We start from the raw sequence: 12,806 nt of genomic DNA on the forward strand, positions 1-12,806 counted from the left end.
ATGGGTGGGACGATTATAGAATCGTGGAATTTTACGTTTTCGCTGTAGACCTTCCGGGACAATAATAGAATTTATAATTAACGATCATTTCGATGAATGCCGTTACGCAACTACGTTTTATCCGCAATGCGTATCAATGGCGGATAAAGAGAGGGTTGGTGCACGGAGGGAGAAAAAGGGTGAAAAGGGAGACGGGAATCTGCGCTGATCTGCCTCCATTTGATTACGGATGATCCGACCTGAGTCGGCGATCTGTGCTCTAGTATTCAGAGTCCGTCCGTCTCGCCGAGTGGATTAGGAGAGAAAAATCCATGAAGTCGTGCTTTCAGCAACGAGATGTGGATCATTCCGGGAGATTAATACGGTAACGGGCAGTAATCTTGAAGAAAAAAAAAAGAACACTTTTTTTTTAGCTCTCCATTTTAAATAAGATACCCTATAAATGCAGCGCGGAGAGCGTATAAATTAGTTCCTTCTATCCTTTAAGAGTATCTCGCGATAGTAATACGTAGGTATATAATTAGAAAGCACGGTAAAGAAATAACTATCATCCTGTAATTGAATTTTCAATTACGTAATTTAGAAAAAAAAATGTAATTCGATCACTGAAGGTAACAAATCTCGCTAAATTAAATCTCGCGTAATTTCAGATCCATACACTATCGCGGAAATTAATTGCCGGGATAGCAAATGTATGAAGAAAAAAAGTTGCGATAAACGATAATTTGCATCGGCAAAGTTTCGCTAATAGAAAACCAATTTGAAATTTATGAAACAATCTCTCATTAATAAAACTGATAACAACAGCAGCGGGACACCCTATGCATCGATCATTAAACAAATTGTTTCGGAAATTTCTGCGCGTCGATGTGTTAAACGTCCGGATAAATTGCGAGATCTAATAAAAAGCGATGAAATACGGGCAAATAACCCCGCGAGCACAATAAAATTTGACATACTGTACCGCGGGCACAAATATACGCGCACGGCCTAAATGCCGACATTACAATTACAAGAGGTGCAATCTAATAATCGTTAAAGCTGTATACGTATACAACTGCACTGTTTTACGGTTTGATGGCTCATTCACTCGTGGTCTCGTCAGTAAACCATTCCCACGGATTAGTTGACCTTTACGCGTTGTATAAACTACGCTAAATCGGAACCGATCGACCGAAGTTACTTCGCTATCAATGTACCTAGTTGCGGAGTAAACACTCTCGCGTTGAATAGTTCGGGGATTGCCATGCCGTTCCGCTCGCACGGAAGATTGAATGGGCGACAATCAATTAATCGTCTGGTATCGGAGGCAAAAACACTGCAAATCCATGTAGATGCAAATCCAAGAAAAAGAATCCAAGTACATCTGTCTACGTATACAAAAAGAAAGATAGAATACAATAGAGATATTCTTCGTATTAATTATAATTATGCACATCCGTAAATGTGTGATTCCAGAAAATGTTTCTTACATCGTATTTCCTCTTTCTTTTTAAATTTTTGAAATAAGACGTTTAATTGCATGCTAACTTTTATCGAAAGTTTACGCTTTTAATCATAAGCTCGCGAAACATTTCATCGGCATGATCTCGATGAGGTTTCGAGAAAGCAAAGCCTGGCAAATCGATATCGTCGCGACGTCGCGAGAAAACTCTTCCGCGGACTTTTCCTCGATTTTTCTTTCAGGGTGGAAAATTTTTCCGCCACACATCACAAAGACCGTGTCGCCGTTTCCGTGCGGTAGTTAGCCGTTTGGAAAGGTGCTGGTCGACGACCAACGTAAACTGGACGCGGGGGAGAGTTTAGAAGCTACCACTCGGAAGAAAGTGAAGGGAAAAAGACGGGAAAAAAAAAGGAAAGAAACCGCGCCGGGCTGGCGACCGCGATGAAAAGAAAAGAGAAGAAGGCGAGAAGCAGACGCGCGAAATAAGTTTCTGTATTTCTAAAGACGACCGTTTCTCGCCAAATACTGCGCGTCTCTCGGCACACAATATTATCACACGGAAGAGATCTAAACTATCATTGACGGTGTCGCCGACCAATTCAGGTCGTTCCGAGGTTCATTCGCGGCGACGAAATGAATCTTGAAACGTGCCTCGGGCCATCGAGAATTCGAGAATCCGCTTCTAAGCTCGCGAGGCAAAAATGAAAGAAGCTTGTTTTCGCGTATGCACGATACAGCTTCTTTCCTGCGTGAAAGTGTTCTCATCAGTCGTATAAAATATTTGCCCGAACAAATAGCGAATTTACTTCGTAGCCTCGTTCAGTCTGTTACGACACGTTTTCCATCAAAGTTTCGATAGTCCCCCATCTGGAACTTTGGCATCGATTGTAGAATATTGCTTCGTGGGACGTTTTACGTACTATGATAAAATATCGGAATGGTTGGGATACCAGCTGTCGCAAAAGGGGGCACTTTCATCATATCAAATGAATACGCGCGACGCGACAATAAAGCGCGTCGCGGAGTGCGTCGACGCACGTGTAGAGGGAATACGTTAAAAAAAACCCGGTCGTTTGTTATTTAATACCTATCATATGCACTTGTCACAACTTCCACATGAATTTGTCACAGCGTACTACAAGATTTCAATATTCAACAGCTAGATAAACGGTTATAAAATTTTATGGAGATAAAAAAAGAATAATTGAATTATTGATACATTGTTACAACTGTCACATCTAATTATTATATTACAATTGCAAATCTTTTAATCGTTTTATATGTATAAACATATGTTAAAATACATTTCAAGGATTTTATTATAGAGAGAGACAATATTTCTTTATAATTACGAGTTATCTGACAAGATGATCTAATTAAAGATTTATTAAAGCTTCCTAATATGCATCAATACCATATATTGCATACTAGAATTGACGTGTTCTATCATCTTACATCGTTCATTCTATTACACTGTTGAACAAAAAAATTAATTCTTACGGTTTTTTGGATGCTGAATACGAATCTGCTTTCCAAATTATTCCATCACGTAACAATTTTGAGAAAAATTTAATGAAAGTTGCAAAAAGGGGCTTTTTTCGTATTCAGCCTCCAAAAACTATAAGAAACGACAAGTGGTTCTGGTTTTTTTTTTCATCCAGCACACAGAAAAAACAGTATTCTTGAAAGAATGCAAATATGCCTTGATTCAAGTATATTTTATCTTTAAAACAAAGTGCCAAATATTCTTGGTTGAAGTTCAAATGTCAAATAAGTCTTAGTTCAAATGTGACTAAGTTTGTTTTTACCATATGCGATTTTTCAAACAAGAATATATCTTAAGGATAAAATATACTTTACACAAACTTATTTATTATTGAGGCAAATAAAAATTTTTGATTACAAAGAGCATTCTATGCTTAAATCAATCAAATAGCGTTCAAGAATAAAAATATACTTGAATCAAAGATTCCTTTATTTCTGTGTACAAAACATCATAGAAAAACAGTATCCTTGAAAGAATGCAAATATGCCTTGATTCAAGTATATTTTATCCTTATAAGAGCGCCAAATATAAATAATTTTGGATAAAGGATAATTTATCCTTAAAACAAAGTGCCAAATATTCTTGGTTGAAGTTCAAATGTCAAATAAGTCTTAGTTCAAATGTGACTAAGTTTGTTTTTACCATATGCGATTTTTCAAACAAGAATATATCTTAAGGATAAAATATACTTCACACAAACTTATTTATTATTAAGGCAAATAAAAATTTGTGATTACAAAGAGTATTCTATATGCTTAAATCAATCAATAAGGCAAATAAAAATTTGTGATTACAAAGAGTATTCTATATGCTTAAATCAATCAAATAGCGTTCAAGAATAAAAATATACTTGAATCAAGGATTCCTTTTTTCTGTGCAGTGTTAGGTTATTCGGTATCAAAACTGGGCCAGCCACGTGATAATCTCGATGCATAAGTCGCGCGACGATATACGGGTACCTTGAACGAGAATTTGGTCGGCCCTCGTTGCAGAATGAAATGAAATGATACGTTCGCGATGCGGAACCCCGGGCGGATATACCTGATAATTCTATCGGCGGCCATCAGGGAATAAACTAATTTTCGGTATCCTTTGTTCCTCGTTCTAACCGCGCGCGCGACAAAGAGCCCTCCGCTCCCAATATATGTATAATGCCATCGGAATCTATCGGTCACCCTCTCGCGCATACTCTATCTCTGCCTCTTTCTGCGCCACTTCCCTTCCTCATCCCGCGCATGAACCACCATCCACGACCAATATACGATTGGCCGGGCATCGATCACTGGTTCGTACCCGAACACGTAGCGAAATCGCTTTCGGCTGGGTTTCAAAGGAACATGACGGGCTGAGGAAAATTTAGCAGCTGTAACTACTAAAGTGCTTCGTTACCGTCTCCTCCTCTCTCTCTCTCTCTTGTTATTTGGCAATTTAGCAATGAGAGTATGCAGATCAATGTTCTGTAATCTTCCGGAAATGAGACGTATCGCGGATATGAAATATAGATATAAGGTAAATGGTTTCAAGAGAAACGCGGAAATGTTCAAAGGCATTTTTTCGCGCACTCTCCGATTATCAGTTCTGTAATGAAGACTATAGGAGAGAAATAGATGCTTTTTTCCTGTTCTGGTATATAACTGTTAATCTCTGTAAGTACAAAGTTTCTCTCGTCGAATAAACATGCATCTTGCATGTAAATATATCATCGATGGCGAATATCCGAGTGCTAGGCAACTATGATTTGCTTCGGTAAATCATGTTTTCCACACATGACGGCTCGTTCTCCCTGGACCTCTCTGTAAACTCAGTTACGGGCGACGCTAATCGAATTAAATCAAGAGAGCTTTCAGGCTGACGAGAAAATTTAAGCGCGGATACAATTCCGCGCAATGCTTCGCAAAAATCTGGAAAGCGTCGCGCGCATTGGATTAAGCAGAGGAGGTACAATCGTACAATGCGCAATTACTCAACATTCGCGCGGCAAAATCTCGTCGAGACGAACATGATGAGATAAATTAAATTCGTCGGAAGCGAAACGGTAAGCATAATGAAGCGCTGAAATAATGAGGGCATAAATTACATTTTGCTTGAATTTTGTTTGTTAATGAAATCAACAAGAAATTTGGAACAAATGGCATTAGTGGTATTGAGAATATAAAAGTTCTTGTTGTACATATAATCCTCGCATTAATTCGAAGAGATTTTTTTTTAGCACTCTGCTCATCAAAATTTGTATATTAATAAATTAGAGAAAAAAAATATTTTTAGTATATCGAAAAAATGTTCTTCGAAATAGATCTGTTATATCATCGCGCGGTGTTTATTCCCTTCCTGATTTGACGTAAGGTATATAGAGAAAGATATTGGGTTAAAGCTAGAGGGTCGGTTTGAGCAGACGTGGACCGCGGAAAAAGCCTCGAGGATCAGGAGAAAGGAAACGCGCACCTCAGAAGAGACGATCGAGACCGGAACGGAAACACATCGAATGGGATCGTGATTGGATAGCGACAAAATAGAGTTGGATAGAATATACACACATATATATCCAACTGATATTGAGTCTATGGATGACCGGATGAGCCTCTGAAATTTATTCGATCAATTCGAAGCTCTCGAAGGTCGAGAGAATCACAAACGCGAAAAAGAAAGAGCCATGATTTCTTGGTATAATGAAGATATCAAAATTCGAGATCAAAATTTTTATAAAATGTTCAAGTAAAAAGATGACATTTCTCGAGTCTAAATTTTTAAAAATCCTCTTTGATGACATATGTCCTATGAATGCGGGATTATTTTAAAAATCACTTTTTTGTCATATATATATATATGTATATATGTATATTTAAAGTGGTATTACATTAAGAAAACAAGTCGCACCGAGATGCGACACCACAGAGAGAAACTTTACAAATTGCGACCGACGTCGCGCACGTGTATTACTGCATTAAAGGGCGACGTAACGCGATTTTCACTTCCCTGATAGGACATCTGCGAGAGGTTTTACGTCCGAGAAGAGAAAGAACGACGCGAGAATGGTGGGCGACAGAAAAAAAATTCACGTTTGAATAAAAGTGCGTGATACATACGCTGCTTTTGTCGATCTCGAGGAAAATTCAGGTCACAGTATCGCTTCAACTTTAAAGATACCAAGCTATTTTTATATTAGCTTTCGTAAGATATATTCCATATAAGCCAATAGTTTTAAATTATAAAATAACAATATATATAAATTTAATAATATTAAAATTTCTTATTGTAAAATATATACCTTGATTTTTTTATATAAAAGAAAAATGAAAGAATTAAAGGAAGATAAGATTTTCGACAACATTCTCTTTCTTCGTTAAGACGATGAAATTTAATAACGATTAAAGCGATAAAGATTGTATTGAAGATATGTATCATATGGTAAGAAAAAAAAATGCACGGCGCATTTCTCAAATGCACTCTTCCTATCCTCTTCAAAGAATATGCTTTGCTAGATGAATCTAAAAAAATCACGTCCCCAAAAAGTTGACAACCATCATGGTCCATTTGTTCATACCGATCAGCGATGCGTGTAATGTGTTCCGGATGGATAAAAGATCAAGAGAGATTTCTTGTGTAGGAAAAATCCTGCGCGTGCAGGCTCATCCGAATGAATTGGCGTGCACTATGGTAGATTTCTGTAATATTAGAAATGAGACGTCACACACTCTTTCCATCTTCTATTTCCTTGAAGGAAGGACAAAAACGTTTTGTCGTTTTTAATAAAGAAGTCAAAAAGTATGACAGAGGTTGGAAAAATATCCTTTAATCTTTTTTGTACTTTATTTTTAAAAGATAAAAGACAATAATGGAAGCAGGCAATTAATTACATCCTCTTTAGACAGACACGTAAATAAATTGTAACTTTTTACGAAAATATGTTGTTTAAAAAATTTCAATTACTATTTGAATTGAATTGTAGTTTTATATTAATTAATAATTAGTAAGATATAACTTGTTAAAAATTTTTTATATATTGATGTAAATTGAAAATTATCAAATTAATGATTTTTGTTTGTAACACTAAGCAATACCTTAATAAAGAATCAATAATAGCAATCGTTCTGCTAAAATTATTGATATCAGTAAATTTAATAATTATAATTACAAATTTGTTTTATTTAAATAGTAAAGTTTTTAATGAACATACACATCTTCAATACATTCAATATTTCAAATTTTAATCAATTTTTTTATATTTTAATCAAATATTTGATACCTTCATAAAATTTGCTTTTTTTGACAGCTGACAATTTATAATTGAGTGTCTATGTAACTTTTATATACTTTTTTAAATAGAAAAACTCTAAAAAATATATTAACGAAGCAAACATTCATCGTTTCAGCGCGACATTGACGTAGCAATTTTTACAAATGCCATAACAGTGCACTTTCCATACGAATCGTGACAGGAAATCTAAATTTGTTTACATCGAGTCACCGTTATTAATACCGCGTGTCTCGTTATATCGTTCCATTTCGTTTTCCCGTCCCATCACTTTTTCACAAGTTGCACACTCTCGCGCTTTTTGTCGTTTGCGTCCAACCATTGAGAGAACGATTCTGTAAGAGATGTTACTCGCGATAAAGAACCTCTTCACTAAGTTGTGTCCCGAAGAATATATTAAGACGCCACCGTAAAGTCGACCACTTTAATTTTAATGACACTAAAAGTGAGAGAATCTTGAAATTTTCGCGCTACTAAATTTATATTCTTCTTTCCCATTTTTCATCGTACAATTTTTCGAATTGACTTGTCGAAAGATTAATCCATAGAAATTCCTATCAGTCATCCCTATAGTTGACTCGTTGCAATAAAAAAAGAAATAGAATATATACATACAAATGTAAATGCCAAAGTCAAAGATAAATAAGGAGATAAACCGACAGAAACGTCGGTGAGCTAGAAACTATTTTGACATCAAGGAGAAAAAATAAATTTTAAAAATGTGGGGAAACTACGTAGGGAAAAAAAGCTCTCAGTCTTTCTCCCAACGTAGATGAAAACGAAAGATGGACCGAAAGCACAAAACGCGCTTTCGGCGCTCTCCGTGCGAAGTTAAAAGTTAAAAGGGGATGACTAATGTAAACCAGTTCGGAACTCGTTAAGCAACGCGAATCCGGTCGTGTCGTCGAGTTTGTATAACGAATACGAATTCTCGTACCTTGATGCAGGTAGATATTTTTTTTTCTTTTTTTCATCCCTATAGTTTATTTTACACACAACGCCTTTTTCCTATCGGTCGCTTTTGCGTCTGATTATTCTTTCATCGTCATCGTAAACGCGTTTACCGTTTCCCGTAAAAAAATGGTGAATGCGATACGAGAGAGAGAGAGAAAGGATACATAGTTCCGCCTGTTTACATCAACGGATCTCGATGGTTGAGCTTCAGCACGCTTAATGGAAACGCATTTGCGTCGTTTGTTGACTCATTGTTTGTTCGGCTACCCGTATCAATCGTCTATTCAATCTTTATCATGCAACATATTTGTCTATTACCATTTTATATATATACAATATATATAATATTTATTATATTAAATATTCTAAAATTAAGTAACTATACGAAATTATATTTTATTTTAATTATTCAAACAATTCAATGCATACAAATAAAATCAGCGTTGTTATACATTATAATAGCGAAGAAATTTTTCGTAGGCATTTACATCTTATACTTGCGTCATGAAGTGCAATATATTATCGGACAATATTTATTTGTTGTGTAGAATACCTAATAGTGTCGTAATTGACGCCTTCATTAATTGAAATCAGAAATATCTTATGTACGCATTGTTGTCTATCGCATGTCAAATATGTGTGTACATTTGTAATATATATTACATACATATATGTATAAATTACAATAAAACTAATCAAGCTCTCAGTAGACAAAATCATGTGACATTGAACGAGTATTGATAGGGCCATAAGCCAATCGTAAGCAAAAGTATCCGAAGCGAATTAAATTGCTAAGTGTTATGGAAATCATCACTTTGTGAAAGTCGACGTACGTCTGACTCTGCAAGAAGGTAACAAAGAACAGCATATCCTTTCTCTTCGAAGGATCGATATAATCGAATATATTATAGAATTTTCAACTCTTAGCGTAAATTGCGTAATTCAGTATAATGATAATAAAAAGTGCCTGACAAAAAGCATCATATAATATTAAAACCCTCCCTAATTTCATGTCTTCGCTCGAAAAGCGACGGCGCGATTACACAATCGATAGAGTTGACGCCAAGGGAGAAAAATTTACTGCAATTATATGTATATCGCAAGAAAACATTTTTTGAGACAATTTGTTAATCGAAGTCTGCGCAAGCGTACTTGTTTTTTCTCATCGCGAGCAATTTTATTCGATTGTACATTCATGCGATACGTTTCTTTCTGAAAGATGTCAATCTTTTACTATGCTACGATATTTATTCTCGTCGAATAAAATGCAAAACATGTTACAAGTTGCCAATTGCAATTATAGAAGCTTGATATACATTAATAGTATGTAACACAAAAATTTACGAAGAGTATTATAACGAGATAATGCAAAATTTAATATCCAAATCAAGTAATATATTATTCTCTCTCTTCTTGCTCATTTATAAATTAATCCACGGTATAATTTAAAGTTTTAAAGACACAGATATTAATATCTTTGATAACTTTATTCCATGGTTGTATCTACTTCCCATATTACATATTGCACTATACTATATTATACTATATTGTATATATAATATATTATATGTATATACTATATCTACTTCTCCTATATTACAAATTGTAACAAATATAATTGTATGATTTAGATTTTGCGTTATTCCTGCATAGAATACATAACGGTAAAGTAAGATATTGATGCTTTCGTTAACTGAAATCAAATATATCTTGTGAAACTTTTGTATCGTATTATTATTTTTTGCATTATTTTTATATATATTATATTTATGTGATAATACGTTAATATAAACTGTAATGCGTAACTAATAACTTTTACCGTCGCAAAAAACTCTAGAGATAATGAAAATGTTCCAGCAAAATTCAGTTTAACAGGTTTGTTACCCCTTAACAAAAGAAATAATATCAGCTTTTGTACAGGCACGGGTGCAAAATACCACTGAACGCAGTATCTAGAAAGTAATAGCAAGAAGTTAATAATTGGAATGTAGTAACTTTCACCCTAAGTGTACTTATATGAAGTATGTGCATAAAGTTTTATTTTTGTTAAAATTAATAAAAAGTTTGTTATGTGATACATATATGTATATATTTCTTACGCGGTGGAGAATATGTGATTGTTGTGATTTATAATTTCTTGTCCGGCATAATTAGCTAAAAACAAGTAGGTAAATATGATTGCTGCAATTATAAAGTGTAATACTAATTGTTCAGTATTGTCTTCATGTATGTTTACAGCTATCTGCAACACAACATTGCCAATCTTAATTTAAGTGTAACTTTATAGTTTTACAGCAATAACTTTACTAAAACAATATTTTTCAGTAATCTAATATCGTGCAGTGTGAAACACTGTTCATACGTTGTAAAAAAATAAATTTTATAACGTGAGAGAAACTCACTGAGTAAAGATTAAGACTTAAACCAAGCACAGCAACTGCTATCACAAAGACATGCGATTTCTGAAAGCTATATAATAAAAATAAGCAGAACCTTAAAAAAGAATATAAAACATTGTTTTATATATGTAATTACTTATATATGTATATTAAATGTTTATATGTATATATATATATATATATATATATATATATATATATATTACATTATATGTGTAAATATACTAACTTGATAGCTTTACGATGAATATCTACAGCATTACTTATTTGTTTACAAATTATAATTTCGTTCTTTAAACCAAAATTTGCCGGCATCTTTATCGTCAATGCTTTCTCGATACGGTAACTGCATAAATAATTTCTTTTTTTTTTTAATTAACTGAAATTTTCTTAAACACGAAAAAATAATTTCTGATAGTATACACGTTTTAAATTGTTATAGTAAAATTCGCCAGTAATACAGAAATGAACAAGATTTGTGAATATCAATTTTAAATCTAATATTGAAACAATATATGATTATATTTTTATATCCAAATTGCAGTAGCAACAAAGATTTTACTGTCATGCTAAATTCTTTTTTTTCCTAGTATATTTTAAATGATAATAAGCATACAATGTTTTAAAAAATCAAAACTATTAAATTACTTTCTACATTTAATTCTTCACCTAGCGATTCTAAATATTCCACAGATGTATGTGGCATACGATAGAAGCAGTACTCCAGTTCCAACTAGTGCTGTCGCTCCTATTGCAGCGGCTGCGTACATGTATAAAAGTAGATAAATATGTCCTTGTTCGTCAATCAAATATTTAGGTATGAGCTCTTGCATCAAACGAGGTTGTGTTGTCACATTTATAGCAAGAATGAGCGGAAAAATTGGTATGAAAAACACAATAACTGTGCCGCAAATAAAAATCACTAGAGATATTAAAACAAAAAAAACAAAATATTTAATGACGATATTTAAAAGAAGATATTTTAAAAAATACAATATATATATATATATATAAAAGAATTATTGTTTTTAATCTTTCAAAAACTCATATAGTGTATAATTTAAATTTCATTAATTTCATTATTCTGCGCTTACATTCCTATCTAATATTTTAGCAAAATTAATATAATAATTGTTCAGTCTTTTATAACATAATTTTTGTTCTTGAAATAAATTAAAATAAAATTAAAATAAAATACATTACTGAAAGACATATTAACATTTTATTTATGTTTTATTAAATATAATTTTTAATTAAATATTGTCTTACACAATAATATAGCCGTAAAACGTTTCACATTATTCCCATATCTTTCTATGATAGCAATTTCATTCTCGTCTCTCAACTCGTTACAAATATGCTGAAGTTGCTCGAATAAAGATCTTATCTATTGTATCAAAATATAGACTTTGATATTTGTCTATACATATACTATATAGATACATATGTATATGTTATCAATTTTGGAAAGAATTGTGTGTAAAGATTATTGTTTTATTATTGGGTAAAAAACAACGATAGAAATTAACTTACAACTTGAAGATTAACGCGGCATGAATTATATTCAATTGTATACATAACAAGCAGCAATACGATAGAAAGAACTCTGATGACAAAATCAAGAGTGCATTCTTCAGATATAAATATTGTAAGCTACAATCATTAAAAATTTATTTAGAGAGAGGCATTTTGCAGATATAAATATTGAATTTGCATTGCGACAACCAATAAAAATGTTTATATTTTAAAAATAATATTAAAAAATATATTCTTTCCTTTTTTTAATTAATTATAATATACATATATAATTTACAACAAATAAATAATAAAAAGATAATTTTTATCATACATATTATTTTAAGATTGTTAAGACTATATACAAACATTTTATTAATATTATTAATAAATACATATACATATATCATATTGGATTAGTCGTTATAAAGAAAAGTATGATTTTAAGAATAGACGTACCTCGAATACAATAAAGCTAATCAGAATACTAAAAAACAAGATTAGCTGAATTTGAACGAGCTACGATTGTTGATAAGGCCATAACCCAACCGCGAGCAGAAAAATTCGATGGAATGTAAAATGAGTCTTTATACAGATCATCACTGTGCGAAAGTCAAAATATATTTGAGCGAAAAGATCGAAGAAGCTCCTGCGCAAATCCCCTCTCTTTGAGAGAACAAATAAAATAAAATATCT

At 33.0% G+C, this 12,806-nt stretch overlaps 1 protein-coding gene and 1 pseudogene across 3 annotated transcripts in view; both read right to left on the reverse strand.

The window, feature by feature from the left end:
• Slip1 (SLo interacting protein 1) overlaps positions 1-12,806 on the reverse strand; it is a 173,160-nt gene that overhangs the window by 84,921 nt on the left and 75,433 nt on the right. The window lies entirely within an intron of this gene.
• On the reverse strand, positions 9,801-12,731 carry LOC146725275 (uncharacterized; annotated as a pseudogene). Its single transcript, XR_014924295.1, has 9 exons — positions 12,570-12,731; positions 12,129-12,248; positions 11,865-11,982; positions 11,265-11,517; positions 10,825-10,941; positions 10,599-10,689; positions 10,296-10,438; positions 10,016-10,148; positions 9,801-9,889 (listed from the first exon to the last, which is right to left on the reverse strand). The product of XR_014924295.1 is annotated as an uncharacterized LOC146725275 (transcript).

The sequence above is a fragment of the Nylanderia fulva genome, unplaced genomic scaffold (assembly GCF_048542155.1).
Source record: "Nylanderia fulva isolate GAGA-0341 unplaced genomic scaffold, ASM4854215v1 Scaffold1, whole genome shotgun sequence".
Classification (NCBI taxonomy): Eukaryota; Metazoa; Arthropoda; class Insecta; order Hymenoptera; family Formicidae; genus Nylanderia; species Nylanderia fulva.